Consider the following 16,171-nt stretch of genomic DNA (forward strand, 5'->3'; position numbering starts at 1 on the left):
TGTTGAAGGAGCAATCGAAGTAAAACGCATGGCAAATCCTGATAGTTGCCTCGGATTTTCTCTTTAGGTATTGTATATTGATATATTTAAAGGTTTCTTCCCTTATTTTTGTTGAAATATAATGTGGAAACCGAATCTTGAAAATACCATAAAATTAAACGAGGAACAATAAAGGACACTAAAGATATACGTGATTCGGCATGAGAGTCATTATCTACATTCACAAGGATAGTTAACAGCAAATAATCCACTATCAAGTAGGAGAATTTTTTAGTCGCTCACAAGCTCAACTGTTTGTCCACCCAAACCCAAAGACTACGTTTGCTATCTAGATCTCTAATCAAGATAGGACTAAATATGATAGGATATAAAATCCTGATATTTTGATATATCTTATTCATTGTTTAGTAAATCGTAATAATAAAGTTGGATATATTCACATCATGTCATGTATCTTTTTTGGCATAAATTGCATATTGGTATAAATGAACCTAAAAGTTTACAAACGGAGATAGTAAAAATCTCTTATGACAATATTCCCTAATTTATTTTTATTCTTTTTTATATTTTATTTTCCTCTCTTTCTAAATTATTTTATTTATTATTTTTTCCCTTTGCATCATTCTTTAATAAATTTTTATTAAATAGTAAACTATATTAATATACATTAAATGACAAAAATACCTAAAATATGTAATAAATATAAATATGTATTTATATTACTATATTGAATTTATATTATAAAATAGAATTAAAGTTGAATATACAAATAAAAAGAAGATTAAATTAAAAAATTAAATTTTTATTTTTTGTTATTTTGAATTTCTTATGTTAGAATTCAATATTATTTATATTGAAATATAATTTGATTTTTTTAATTTAATAAGTTTAATATTCGATAAAAATAATTCTCTTATTATGGATATTAAATATCATATCTACCTTTATCTCATCTCCTCATATTCCTATTATATCCAATATTATCATGTCTTGAACAAGTATTATATGTAGGATAAGATAAATTTTATTTTATCCTAAAGGGAAAATTCCAAAAAGGAACCCGGAGTGTCATTATTTTCTCAAATAATGACTCGAAATGGATTCATTTTCAAATAAGGGACCAAGTAACATCACTTTCTCAAATAAAGGCCCGAAGTGGATGTTGCTTCAAATGAAGACCTGAAGACCATGCCCGTTTCAAATAAAAACCTGACTTTTCGATGATCAAAGGTATTTTCGTCATTTGCTATTCCCCCTCCCCCTTTTCTTTCCTGGTTCTTCTTCTTCCTCTTCACCGTGGTTGGCCGGCCACCGGCGATGCCGACAGAGGGTTGGGTGAGGGTCGCCATTGTCAATGAGGGCCGCCCACATTGGCGACAGGAGAGGGACGGCCGCACCTAGGCAAGGCAACCCTCGCTTAAGGGCTATCCACAATGTCGGTCCTTGCCGGCCCCAGGCGAGGCTGACTCTCGCTAAATCGGTTGCTGGTAAGGGTCGTCACCCTTTGGCAAGGGTGGTCGAGCCCTTGCCTAGGCCTTGCCCGTGGCCAGCAAGGGTTGGGCGACCTCACCAGCCGCTAGTGAGGGTGGTCAAGCCTTCATTTGGGGCAGGCGAGGACAACCCTCGCAAGATCTAGCGAGGGTGGCCTCACCCATGGTCGATGAGGTCGCCTAGCCCTCGCCGGCCGCAGGAGAGGCCACCTTCGCTAGATCTGGCAAGGGTTGGCGAGGGCAAACCTTGCGGATGGCCCTAGGCGAGGGTTGCCTCACTTGTGGTCGGCGTGGGTGGCCAAGGGCGACCCTCCCCCAGCCCTCTATGGCATCGTCGGTGGCCGGCTAGCCATTAGCAAAGAGGAAGAAAAAGAACCAAAAAAAAAAAAGGAAAGAAAATAAGGGAAAATTACAAATAATGAAAATACCCTTGACCGGTCAGAAAATTTGATCGATCAACAGTCGGCAAGGTTAGGTCCTTATTTGAAATAACCAAAGCCACTTCAGGTCTTTATTTGAAACAACTAAGGCTATTTTAGGTTCTTATTTGAAACAAAATTCATTTCGGATTCTTATTTGAGAAAATAAAAGCACTTCGGATCCTTTTTTGAAATTTTCCCGATCCTAAATTTTATCTTAACAATTAAACTCAATCAAAGTGTTTATAAATAAAAAACAACTTAAGTGGATGTAAACTCCGAACACAACACAACACTGCATGTCCAAGCCCAAATAAATGCTCTCGTACGGCAAAACAGAAGAACGTTCTTCTCTTTAGTGTGCTGCTGCTGCTGTGAGGAGGGAACCGTTTGTCTTTTATGTGTCCTGTCAACAAACCTAACCTTTTTTTTTATTTTGGTCAGAAACAAACCTAACCTTGACCGGTGAACAAGTGCCCCTTCATCATGACGAGGCTGCAAAGAAACGACTACTTCTTCTAACGACGAGGGAGAGACCATCGACTCATGAGATAAGAGTTATTCCCAGAGACCACATAAATATATTTGCGACCAAGACAAGCAGATGCCAAAGGGGGCGGGGGAGCACTCTTGAAGACAACTTGTTGCGGTTGCTCTCGAACATGAAAATACTCAAATGTTACATATTGACATAATAGTTTATCTTTATGATGTCACAATGAATAGGTATTTATACCTAAACAATAAATACAGGAAAGGAAGTAATCTAAAAATTAACAAGCATATTAGTTATCTTAATCTAACAAGGAAATTAGTTGTCCCAGGAGATAACGAAATATCAAAGAATATCCATAACATCCACTTACATCTCTAACAATATCCTTTAATAAGAGAATTTTCTAATATTTATAAATGTAAAGCCCAAAAAAATGAGGACATGTGAGAGGGATCTGGAAAATTTCGTGCGAAATGGGCAATTTCAAGAACAGAGAATTGCAAGGGAAGTCGGGGAGGAAAACAGGGGATGCTTCAGCTTGGAAAGTGGGAGCAGTCAAAGTAAACGCCCGCCGGTGGGGACGATTCTGTCTAGTGTTAACGTTCGTTGCGGGATTGAAGATTTCTCCGCGGACTCGTGCATAGGGAATAGGAGCAGAAACGCGCTTGGGTCTTTCGGCTTTTCTTTATTCGTCTGTGGACTTTCTTGGTGTCAATTTAAGTTGCGCGGGCCGGACCAAGAAAAATCAAACTTCAATGGATATAATATGACTAGCTTTGGGAACTAGTTTATAAGCTCTGTCTGGTGATAAAAACAGAATTTGGTTTATTAGAACGATCGAAAAATTTGTACTTCAAGAAGCATTAGATTTTATATTGGATCCATACTCGTCATGGCCACTGAAGCCAATATCGAATCGGAGATGGATTCGATTTTCATGTGAATGGGCCCGATTTTGGATCGTAGATAGTCGATGAACAAAAGATTGCTAAAAATGACACAAGTTCTCTATGACAAGAGAGTATCTTTTGATTACTTGTTAAAATTTTATAACTAATTGAAAACGAAATTTTTCCATCAATTGATGTTTGTTCTTTTGTTAATTTGTGCTTGTGTCTGCTTAAGCATTCTTTCTGTTTTAGTAATCTTGACTAGTGTGCAAATGATTCTTATTAGCAGACTCAATTTAATTATATCGTAATTGTATTGTGAGTCTACATTGGGAACGTATCTGTTGGGGCTGACTTCCACGGTAGATGCTAGGTAATATTCCATGTCCAAATTTTCTTTGCTTTTCCACCTTAAGTAATGTTATCTTGCACAAAGTCACGACCATATGCAAGACTATCTTTGCATGAATGTCCCATGATGAACGAGATCGATTTCTAAGCGGTGTTGGGTTAGTTTGATTCAAGCTCGAGCTCAAATTTGACTTTCATTCTATTCCGGTTCAAGTTTGACTCAGATATATATATATAAACTTGAACAAAGCATAAATGAGTTGTTGTTGGAGCTTGATTCAGACTTGACTTAGTCTTGCATTTGAACTCGTAAATTATTTAAGCAAGCTTGAGTAGCTTGATTGGCTTGCATATGAAGAAGCTATTAAAATCTAATTTCAAAGAAGCAAGTGAGAAGATGCTGGTGAAGCATCCGATCGTTTCAATCTAGTGTTTCTTATCTTATTCAAGTTGAGTTTTTTCTTCGAATTGAGATAAATCTATTTTTAATCCTCTAATTCATAATATTTATGTGATTGTATGCACAAGAGAGCAAGCCATTGTAATTTCAATGGTGTAGGAAGAAAGTCAGTGGAAAGACGACTTACCTCTTTCGGTGCACGATCAACAATTTCTAATTGTTTCTCAGGTTAGAAGCGGAATTTTTATCATGCAAAGTGGCTATTAATAGTCAGAATCAAGCTGTTTTGGGAATTAGAGTATTGTATAAATAGGAAAATATTTTCTTTATTCATTCTATATAATTTTTCCTTTTATTGTCCATACAATTGTACTATAAATAGAGCCTATGTGCATACAAGTTTTTTTTTTTATGAGCAAGTAATATACAAATACAATTTTCCAATTTCTAGCTCTCCATCCTTTTCTATTTCGTGTCAATTAAAGTATCTTCACAATAGAAATTATGGGACAAATGCATTGAAAGTCTTAAGATTTGCGTTTGTAACGCAATCAAGTTATAAACCTTTAAATTGATTAGGTCCAAAACCTTTTTTTTTTTTTTTAAAAAAAAAAAAAAAAAAAAGCAACCAAGTCCTTTCAATGAACAACAATACCCAAAATTGCCTCTATATCATGTGAAAATTGCCTAATTGCATCCTTAAAAAACCATATTTCAAAATAATCTTAAAAACTGCATTTTTTAGTAAAGATTTATATTTTTTTTTTTTGTTTTTGACATAATTATTTAGGAATATCTGGATCAAATTGTTTAACTTTTGATTAAGGTTTACGAGTTGATTGAATCAACAGAAAGGTTTAGGACTCATATTGCATTCTATCGATAAGGTTAAGAACTCGCCAAGCAATTTCCCCCATATATTAGAACAATAGTAGGAAAAACCCATTTGCATGGAAATTGTATATAATCTATCTAATAAATAAGGGAATAATGCATATATAAGTGTTATAGTGTATTGTTAGAATTCTCCCAAAAATCCTCCATAACAAGGATTAGAAGTATCTTGCAAGATAGAGATGTTATACTCAACCCTCGTGAATATATATGGCAAATCAATAAGAAAGAAAAGTCGAAAGCGGTAAATTTTTGAGAAAATAACACAAAAAGCTCCTAAACTTGGATTCAATATACAATTTGATCTCTATTAATTTGGTCAATGTCATCCATGAATTTTAATACAATGTACAATGTAATCCCTAAACTTTTAATTTGTTCAATATTATCCAATGTTCAAGGACCATAGTCCATGAACTGTATGAAAATGTCAATGCACACCAGTTTATGGACTGCTTGTGTCATTATTCCTAAATGTTTTCAAAGGACGGTAGTTATACTTTTTATCACATTTAAAATCTAATGAGAAAAAAATTGAAAGGGATCATTGTTAGAGGATACATATTTGAAGTACTCTCTCTATCATTTGTTCTTTTAAATTTAAACCCATAAACGCTAAAAATTTGGAAATAACGAATGGATTAAGCAATGCTTACTGAAGTGTGTCGTGACGAGTTCTAGAGGGAAGTTCCCGCTTTAGCTATATACAATAGATACAAAAATTCAAATATTTGTTTAGCTAAAAAACATTTTATATATATGCGGCCATAAGCGTTTAGACTGGTTTAACTAAGCAATTTACTTATTACATGGGTCACACATAGATACATCCAGGCACATTAACGTAAAATGCCATAAAAGAGATTATATTTTAACCACGTACGCAAACTATTTAAATAAATGTGTTGTGCTTGGAATTCAAGAATATGACACGATTAATAAAAGCATTTTTGCTCAAATCTGACATAAATTTGTCACAATACTTATTACGTGGAGAACTAATTGTCAGCCCCACCCTTCCCTGTATGACCTTGTGCGACTATAATCAAAAGATGCCTTAAAACACTCGTAAATTTCTGAGGCATGGAGAAAAGGCAATACAAACGTCAACAGCATAAACCAAACGGTGCAGGTGAAACTATAGTTTTTTGCAACATGCAATCTCATTCTCATCACATGTGCAACTATATCCTTATGATAAATGCAATATCATTCTTCTATCCTGCTTTATATTAACCACTGGAATCATCGATAATAAGCCATGTGTCTCGACGATGTAAAAGGAGAAGCACCAGATAGAGATGTTCTCTGGGGCTGGGAAGAAGTAGTCACCGGTTTCTTCTTCTCACGCTTCGTCTCTGACCGCAACCAAGCCTCGACAACTGAGTGAAGATTAGCCGAGCTCTTCAAATCATCAACCTCCGTCAGCCTCTCCGCCCTTCTCAATTCACCATCTTGGATGTAAACAAGATGAGTCGCCCAAGTCTCCAGCCCGTCAAATATGTGCGTCGCATATACTATTGCAGCTCCTCTCTGCAAATGACATTTTAAAGGTGAGATAAGAGCACAAATAACAGCAATACAAGTCAGGTAACACCCCAAATGTTTGCCACGCGACACAATCAGATGTATATGCAACAAATAGTGGATAGTTAGCATGCTTATCTAGTTTGGTAACGTCAAACCATACTTCTATAAGTAAGCAAATGGTCAATCAGTTACCATCTCTGTGCTAGTATCCTTGAAAGTTTAGATGTTATATATGTAGTAAATTTGGTCACCAGTCTGAATCTTGTAATCATAAATAGTCAGTGGTGAAGCATTGGGTGCCTAAGGAAAAGGACGTAGTGTTCGAAGCAAATGACTCGGTAAAAGCAGTTGATGTTATATCTAAGAAGGATGAGGACATCATTAGATCTATTGTGAAAATGGTAACTTCGGAAGTTAGAGACACAGATGAAGAAAAAGCAAAAAAGCGAAAAAAGTATAAACTATAAAATCAGAAAATACAATGGATTAATTACGAAATATGATATAGGAAAAATAGAACAATATGTTCAAAAAATATAATCAGTGCTTGTGGCAAGCTAACTAAATCACTCGATGGTGCTCAACTTGGGCTATTTGATGACTTAGTGCCCGACCCGAGTACTAACGGCTGCCTAAACACTTAATAGTGAATTTGCTCATTGATGATGCTCACAATTGCAAGAAAGTTCAACATGTCTATGGTATGGAGGGTTGCACATTGGAGCAGTAATAGTACCGTAGAAAACTCTACTTTATGTTTTTCTTCATTTGGAATTGGAAAGAACCACTCGGGTTTACCCCAGTGGCCACCCTTCCAACATGAAAGAGGGAGATGGGGAGTTCGAATCCCCACCTTCTTAGGGGGGGTTGGGGTGGGAATGAATTAATTTCAATAGTGAGTTTCGACTCCCACGCCCTGCAAGGAGTCAGGGCAAAAGTCTGAGAGTTAAAATAGGAGTAGAGTAGGACTAACCAAAAAAAAAAAGGAATTGGAAAGGACAAAAAGCATAAAATAGAAAGAAAAAGAAACTAAGACCAAAACCAACAAACCAATAGTAGTTTCATTTTGTCGAGGCAGCAGAACCAATGACCACGGTGGAGAAAGATGCACGACTAAGTGAAGCTAAAAGAAAAAGAGGGTCGACTTTTGGTAGATTTCACTAGCACAAGTATGTCTGTGACATGACTGACGAGGCTATAGAAAAACAACAACTTCCTCTAATGACAGGGTAAGGACCATCGACTCATGAGATAAAGCTACTCTTAGAGACAACATGAGCAAATTTACGATTATGACAAGCCGATGCCGATGGGTCACTCTTGAAGACGACTTGTTGCGATTCCTCTCGAAGACGAATAAACTCACATGTTGCATCTTTACTTAATAATTTATCTTTATAATATGTTACAATCTATAGGTATTTATACTCAAACAATATATACAGGAAAGGAAGTAATCTAATTTAACAAGCAAATTAGTTATTCTAATCTAATAAGGAAATTAGTTGTCACAGGAGAAAATGAAATATCAAAGAATATCCATAACATCCAATAACGTCTCTAACAATATCTTTTAATAGGGAATTTTCTAATATTTACAAATGTAAAGTCCATAAAAATGAGGGAAAATTCCACATAAGGACCTGAAGTTGATCAAAGTTCTCAAATAAGGACCCGAAATGAACTTTGTGTCAGATAAAAACCTAAAGTGGACCCATTGTCTCAAATAAAGACCCGAAGTGATTGAATCAATTCCAAATAAGAACCTGAACTTGTTGGTCAGCCAAATATTCATCGGCTATCAAGCAAGTGACACTTTCGACGACCAAAGTTTGGGCAATTTTGTCCAAAAAAAATAAATATAGGGAAAATTAACAAATCCTAAAACATAAACAAAAAAAAAAATCCTAGGTTTTCTACGGTCTCCCTGTTCCTTGTACCCATCCTCCATAAAGTCAAAAAACCAAATTCTCCGTTGGTTGAGACACGAATTCAAAAACAAGAAGAAAACTAGATGCTTCTTTGTTTGTTTGTGGAGACCCACATTCTCCATCGGTCGAGCAAGGCGAGGAGCAACAAGAATCGAGTCGCGATGATGATCGAGTAGCAATTTGGTTGAGGAGAAGAGAGGGAGAAGAAAGAAGAAAACGTAAACATCTATATGAATAACCTAAACTTAATTAATTTATAATTTTCCCTTTTTTAAAATCACACATTTCTAACAAAATTGCCCCTATTTTAATCGCTGAAAAATGTCTGCTGGCGAACTAAGGTCCTCAATAGAGATTAACTTGATCACTTCATGTCCTTATTTGACACAAAATTCACTTTGAGTTTTTATTTAAAACAATGGGTCCACTTGGGGTCCTTATATGACACGAAGTTCACTTTGAGTCCTTATTTGAAAAAATAGATTCATTTTGGGTCCTTATTTAGAATTTTCCCTAAAAATGAGGACTGTGAGAGAGGGATTCAGAAAAATTCGTCTGAAATGGGCAATTTCAAGAACAGAGAATTGCAAGGGAGGATGGGGAGGAAAACAGGAAATGCTCCAGCTTGGAAACTGGGAGCAGTCAAAAGTGAAGAGGAGTAGAAACGTGTTTGTGTCTGTCGGCTTTTCTTCATTCGTTTGTGGATTTCTTGGTGTCAATTCAGGTTACACTGACCAGACCAAGAAAAATCGAACTCTAATGAATAGGATATGACCAGCTTAGGCAAATGTAATATGAGCATAACATGTTATATTTGATCCATACTCGTCACTGCCACTAAAGTTAAGATTGAATCGGAGATGAATTCGATTCTAATGTAAATGGGCCCCTTTTTGGATTGGAGATAAGTCACGGATAAAAGGTTGCTAAAAATGTCACAAGTTCTCTATTAAAAGAAAGTACCTTTTGATGACTTGTTATAATTTGATAACTAATTGAAAACAAAAATTTTCTATCGATTGATGGTTGTTTTTGTTAAATTGTGCTTGTGTCTACTTAAGTGTTCCTACTATTATAGTCATCTTGACTACGTGCAAATGATTATCATAAGCAGACTTAATCTAATTATATCGTAATTGTATCAGAGGTTTGCATTGGGAACTTATCTGCTGGGGTTGACTTCCATGGTAGATGCAAGGTAACATTCCATGTCCAAATTTTCTTTGCTTTCCCATCTTAAGTAATGTCATATTGCACAAGGTCACCACCATATGCAAGATTCTCTTTGAATGAATGTCCAGTGATGACCGAGACCGAGTTCTAAATGGTATTCATAAGCAAAAGAGCTTAGAGTCTAGTAAGAAATTCTTTTGTAGTAACCCCTAGAATATTTTTCAGCGGATAATTAAAAGAGGTCTAATCGAGTTGAGTCGATATTCATATTTGAACTAGACTAGACTCAAGAATTTTAGACTTGAATACTTGATTCAAACTCAATTTCGTCAAAGCTCAACTTTTTCGGATCGAGTTTCACTTGTAATTTAAAAAAAAAAAAAAAAAACTTGAAATGACTTAATTTGATTCAACTCAGTTATCATAAATTAGTTTCTATCAGAGCTTGATTCAAGCTTGAGCTCAAATTCGACTTTTATAAAATCCAAACTAAATAGATTCGTACTTGAACTCGTAAATATTTAAGCGAGCTCAAGTAAATTGATTGGTTTGCACATGAAAAAACAATTAAAACCTTATTTCAAAGAAGCATGTGAGAAAATGCTCGTAAAGCACCCAATTGTTTCAATGTTAAGTGCAGCGTATCTCATTCAAGTTGAGTTTATTCTTCAAACTGGGATAAATTTAATTTTAATTCTCCAATTCATAATATTTGTGCGATTGGATCCTCGATAGAGCAAGCCATTACCACTTCGATGGATACCTAGAGTCAATCATCACCACTTCTTCGAAGGTCAAACCTGTAATAAGTTCTTCTCATTTTCCAATCATCACCAGTCATCACCACGCGTCTGTGGCTACCATTTTGCACCCCTTCTGGTGTCTCTTGCTTTTCCACTTTTGTCTTCTACATATTGCTTTCTTATTTTTCGTAGAATAAAATAGTTTCTTTTGATTTTAACATTATTGACTTTAACATTTTGAATTTAATAATTTTAATAATAATAATAATAATAATAATAATAATAATAATAATAATAAAATCATCCTAGCTTGCCACACCAACTTACTAAGACTTATTTAAGGACTTGACTGAGAATGCGGTAGAGTTGGGGAGTTAATTCCTGAAAAACAAAATAAAATTTGAAGGATCCAATTGCACAAGCAACATAAGTTTGGGACTGAAATCGAACTTAAACTTTTCTACTATTAAGGGAACACCAGTTGGCTGGGGCATTCAAAACATTATCAATTAATAGTAGATGTCATTAGATAATTGATAATGAGAATAGAAAAATGTATTGTAAAGTCCCTGCATTATATAAACTCTATCTACTAAAAATAAGCGAGGGCCAATTTTTCTTATAAATCTCAACCACTATATTTTTTAACATAACTATTTTCTTTTAAATTTTGACCATTTTAGGCTTTTTCTTTCTACAGCTAACCTTTAACCATTTCTCAACTTTTTTTTCTTTAAAAGAAATTCTGTTTTTTTTTTCAACTATTATAAGGCTAGGTTTAGTTAAGTTTGGAAAAATTACTAATTTAATACTAAATCTATTGTACATATTCCAACGTAGTTTTAAAGTTTTCAATTGGTCAAATGCAGTTCTAAACTTTTGCGTTAATTTTTAATTTAGTTTTGCCCTGCAATTTTTGGCTGAAAAATCGATATGGGCTTGACCACGATCTGCATGGACAAATTTATTCAAAACAATTTTTGAGTAATTTTATTTTATTTTTACTTTTTAAATTTTTTTTCTTTCCTTTCCTTTTTCATTTTCGTTCCCAATTTCCCCTTTTCCTATTCCTTTTTTCTTTTCTTTCCCATTAACACCAGATCGGATACACAATCCTCGAACTCTCCATCAAACCACAATATTGGAACAATATCAGTAGATATTGCGTAACGTTGGGATTTATATAAACCACAAATTAAAAAAAAAAAATTTCTCTTACCAATCATGAAAACTACAGACCAAACCTCCATCTTAAATTGTGTACAATGTAATATTCGGGCTTACAGGGACTATATGCCACACAAGAAATGTTTCAACGCCAGATATGACGTTGATATCGCTTGCTAGAAAAGGAAATAAAAGAAGAAAATATATATAGAAAATTAAAAAGATTAAGCAAATCAATGTTGTCTTGTCCAAAAACAGAGTTGAGTCAATCTAAAGTCTTCTTCATGCTCAACCTTTATAAAGGGGTTGGACGTGAAGACAATTATTTTTTCCAAGCAAGCCAGAATTACATTTTGGGCCAAAACTCGCTGTCCCCATTGGATTGCACCCTCAAAGTGGGTGTAATTTGATAAGTCAAAAGTCACCAACGAAGTGATTTATACCTAACTTTTCAACCCACCGATAACTAGGATTGGTGAATGTTCTCTCAAATTAGGACTTTTACAAGTCAATAAATTCTCTTTTGGAGCAATGTGACGTGCCATAGAGATGAACGTACCACTTACGACATTCAAAATTATGGAAATTTATGGTGGCCGATGCCACTCACTCTAAGCAATAACTTGTAAAAAGGTTTCTATAGCGGGTGATTAAAGGTTGTACAAAAAAATCAGGAAAAATTTGATGATCAAAAGGACTACATTGCAACTTTTCAAAAAGATTTAAGATTTAGACCGCATTTCCTAAATGGTTTAAAAATTCTAATGTAAATATCTCATTAGTGCAATAACATAATTTGAAATGCCTAAATAAAAGAAAATAAAGAAAATAAAGAATGAACGAGTAGAAGATAAGACAATCAATGTTAATTAATGTGTGAATTTCAATCGATAGAGAAATGATCAAAGCAAATATCATATTATAAGGAAGATTATCAAGACAAAACTTTAATGCGATGAAGGGCATTTAATTTTGCCACTATGATTTTAACTTTGAAGAAAGATTATATATAGAATATAGCACTATGCATTTGCTCAGTTAGTGATTAATGTACTGAAAATAGTTGCACTACATATCAAACCTTGTTCATAAATTGCATACAATGTATCATTCGTGCTTACGGGGACAATATCCCACATAAGAAATGTTTCAATGCGAGATCTAGTGTCCACATCACTCGCTAGAAAAGGAAATAAAAGAAGAAAAGAAATAGAAAGTTAAAAAGATTAAGCAAATCAACGTTGTGTTGTCCAAAAATAGAGTTTAGTTAATCTGAAGTTTTCTTCATGCTCAACCTTTTTAAAGGGGTTGGACGTGAAGACAATAATTTTTCCAAGCAAGCTAGAATTGTGTTTTGGGCCAAAACTGGCCGTACCCGTTGGATTGCACCCTCAAAGTGGGCGTAATTTGATAAGTCAAAAGTCACCAACAAAGCGATTTATGCCTAACTTTCCAATCCACTAATAACTAGGTTTGGTGAATCTTCTCTCGAATTAGGACCTTTACAAGTCAATAAATTCTCTTTTGGAGCAAGTGTAGTGCAATATAGATGAATGTACCACCAACGACATTCAAAATTATGGAAATTTATGGTGGCCAACTAATTTCCACTCACTCTAAGTGATAACTTGTAAAAAGGTTCCTATAGTAGGTAATGGTTGTACAAAAAAATCGTGAAAAAAATGATGATAAAAAGGATTACATTGCAACTTTTCAAAAGATTCAAGATTTAGATTGCATTTCCAAAATGGTTTAAAAATTCTAATGTGAATTTCTAATTAGTGGAGTAACATCATTTGAAATGCCTAAACATAAGCAAAATAATAATAATAATAATAAAATAAAGAAAATAAACAATAAACGAGTAGAAGATAAGACAATCAATGTTAATTAATGTGTGAATTTACAATTGATAGAGAAATAATCAAAGCAAATATCATATTTTAAAGAACATTATCACAACAAAACTTTAATGCGATGAGGGGTAGATAATTTTGCCACTATGATTTTAACATTGAAGAAAGATTATATATAGAATGTAGCAATATGCATTTGCTCGGTTAATGATTAATTGTACCGAAAATGGTTGTACTACAGACCAAACCTCGTTCATAAATTGTATACAATATATTATTCCTGCTCATGGGGACTATATCCCACACAAGAAATGTTTCAACGCTAGATCTAGTGTCAACATCGCTCGCTAGAAAAGGAAATTAGAGAAGAAAAGAAAAAAAATCTAGAAAATTAAGAAAACTAATCAAATCAATGTTTTGTTTTGTTTTTTGTTTTTTTTTTTTTGTTTTGTAAAGTAAGCAATTCAATGTTGTGTTGTCCAAAAATAGAGTTTAGTCAATCTGAAGTCTTCTTTACACTTAACCTTTTTAAAAGGGTTGGACGTGAAGACAATAATTTTTCCAAGCAAGCCAAAATTGCATTTTGGGCCAAAATTGGCCGTACCCATTGGATTGCACCTTCAGTGAGCGTAATTTGATAAGTCAAAAGTCACCAACGAAGCAATTTATGCCTAACCTTCCAATCCATCGATAACTAGGATTGGTGAATTTTCTCTCGAATTAGGACTTTTACAAGTCAATAAATTCTCTTTTGGAGCAATGTGTTGTGTCATAGAGATGAATGTACCACTAGCGACATTTAAAATTATAGAAATTTATGGTGGCTGAAAAATTGCCACTCACTCTAAGCGATAACTTGTTTAAAATTTTTCTATAGTAGGTGATTAAAAGTTGTACAAAAAATTGGTAAAAAATGATGATCAAAAGGACTACATTGCAACTTTTCAAAAAGATTCAAGATTTAGATTGCATTTCCAAAATGGTTTAAAAATTCCAATGTAATTTTTTAATCAGTGCAGTAACATCATTTGAAATGCCTAAACAAAAGAAAAAAAAAAGAAATGAAGAATGAATGAGTAGAAGATAGGGCAATCAATGTTAATTAATGTGTGAATTTACAATTGATAGAGAAATAATCATAGCAAATATCATATTATAAGGGAGATTATCAAGACAAAACTTTAAGTGTTAATACCCTGAAAAACCCTAAACTGGTACACTTGTGACAAATTTACCCCAAACTATTTTTTTGACCATAAAAAACCCCAAACCGGTACATTTGTGATAAATTTACCCCGACTGATCATAAAAAACCCTAAATTTGATTAATACCACAAAAAAATCACAAAAATTGTAAACTGTGATAGACGGAGCATAAAATCCCAAATTGGTATACCAATTAACTGTCACTTGTCGTTTAACTTAATAATTTAACAGTAAAATTTAACGAAAATTAATAGAGGGTAAATTTATCACAAGTATATCAATTTGGGGTAAATTTGTCAAAGGTATACCAGTTTGGGGTTTTTGGTGGTAAAAAAAATAGTTTTGGTAAATTTGTCACAGGTGTACCAGTTTGGGGTTTTTCAGGGTATTAACCCAAACTTTAATGCAATGAAGAGCAGATAATTTTGCCACTATGATTTTAATGTTGAAGAAATTTTAATGTAGCAATATGCATTTGCTCGGTTAATGATTAATCGTACCAAAAATAGTTGCACTATATCCTTTTCACCTTGGAGATCGGGGGACTCTTCTTAGTGGGTATTTTTTTTTTTGAGAGAATTATTAAATATATTAAAATTTTTGTTGGAGAACCTCATGTCAAAATTAAGGGAGAAAAGCCAGATCCTATACATGAATATGCACAAGTTTAAGTTCATGTTAATGGTGTCGGTGCTCCGGTGATTGTCAATCGATTCAATGGGCGTAAAACTGCAAATGTTTTGAGACAATAAATCTTCTTGTGATAAGATTTATGAACTATTTTGTGAGATCGAGAGCGCTTTTTCAATGGTTATGTGATGGAGATTATATTTAAAATCGTTGCGAATTATCACAAATCTGATTGTAAATTTTTAAAGTTCAACGGTGCAATGAAAAGTAGGAAAAAAATTGGGCAATGCACTTAACTTTTCACAAATGATAAGGATAGGCCATTTAGAGGGGACAAAAGGGACCACTATGCAATTTATTTGGTTAGTTAGAAATAATGTGCAAAAGTGAATTGGAGAATTTTCTATATATATTCAATGTACCGGACAAGAATCTATTTATGGACTTTAAAAGACGGCTATATATATTGACATTACAATAGATCGAGTGCCTCCATGCGATGCCGTTGATATCTCCTAGCAAGGATTCCTCCATGAATGTTAGGATACAAGGTCTTTAGGCGACCATCCAGCTATTAAATAGAGTAATGTAAAATTCCTAGTTAAAATCTAAGTCAAGTTGCCAAAAGAAGATTGTTCTATGTGTGGTGTGCACCCATGTGCAGAGAAAAGAGATGAAATTATCGTATGCAAACGTTAAAGAGGTAAATCCTCCGTCAAATGTCCTGAACAACAGAGATATCACAACCAGTCAAAAAGAGAGGCACCCTAAAAAAATATTTAGAATGTACAAATTGAATGATGTAATATTGAATTTAGCATGGAAGCAATTCTCCTTGGTTAAGTATACTAGCATTCTAGCACGCATGGTGTAAATATGCATCTGATCTCTCTTGAGAATCAAGATTGAAGTGCACTCACTTCAACTTTTAGTAATACAAGAGCATTACAGAGAAAAAGAAAAGAGATGCTTTAGGTTTTAATAGTTCAACAAGT

The sequence above is a fragment of the Eucalyptus grandis genome, chromosome 1 (assembly GCF_016545825.1).
Source record: "Eucalyptus grandis isolate ANBG69807.140 chromosome 1, ASM1654582v1, whole genome shotgun sequence".
Lineage (NCBI taxonomy): Eukaryota > Viridiplantae > Streptophyta > Magnoliopsida > Myrtales > Myrtaceae > Eucalyptus > Eucalyptus grandis.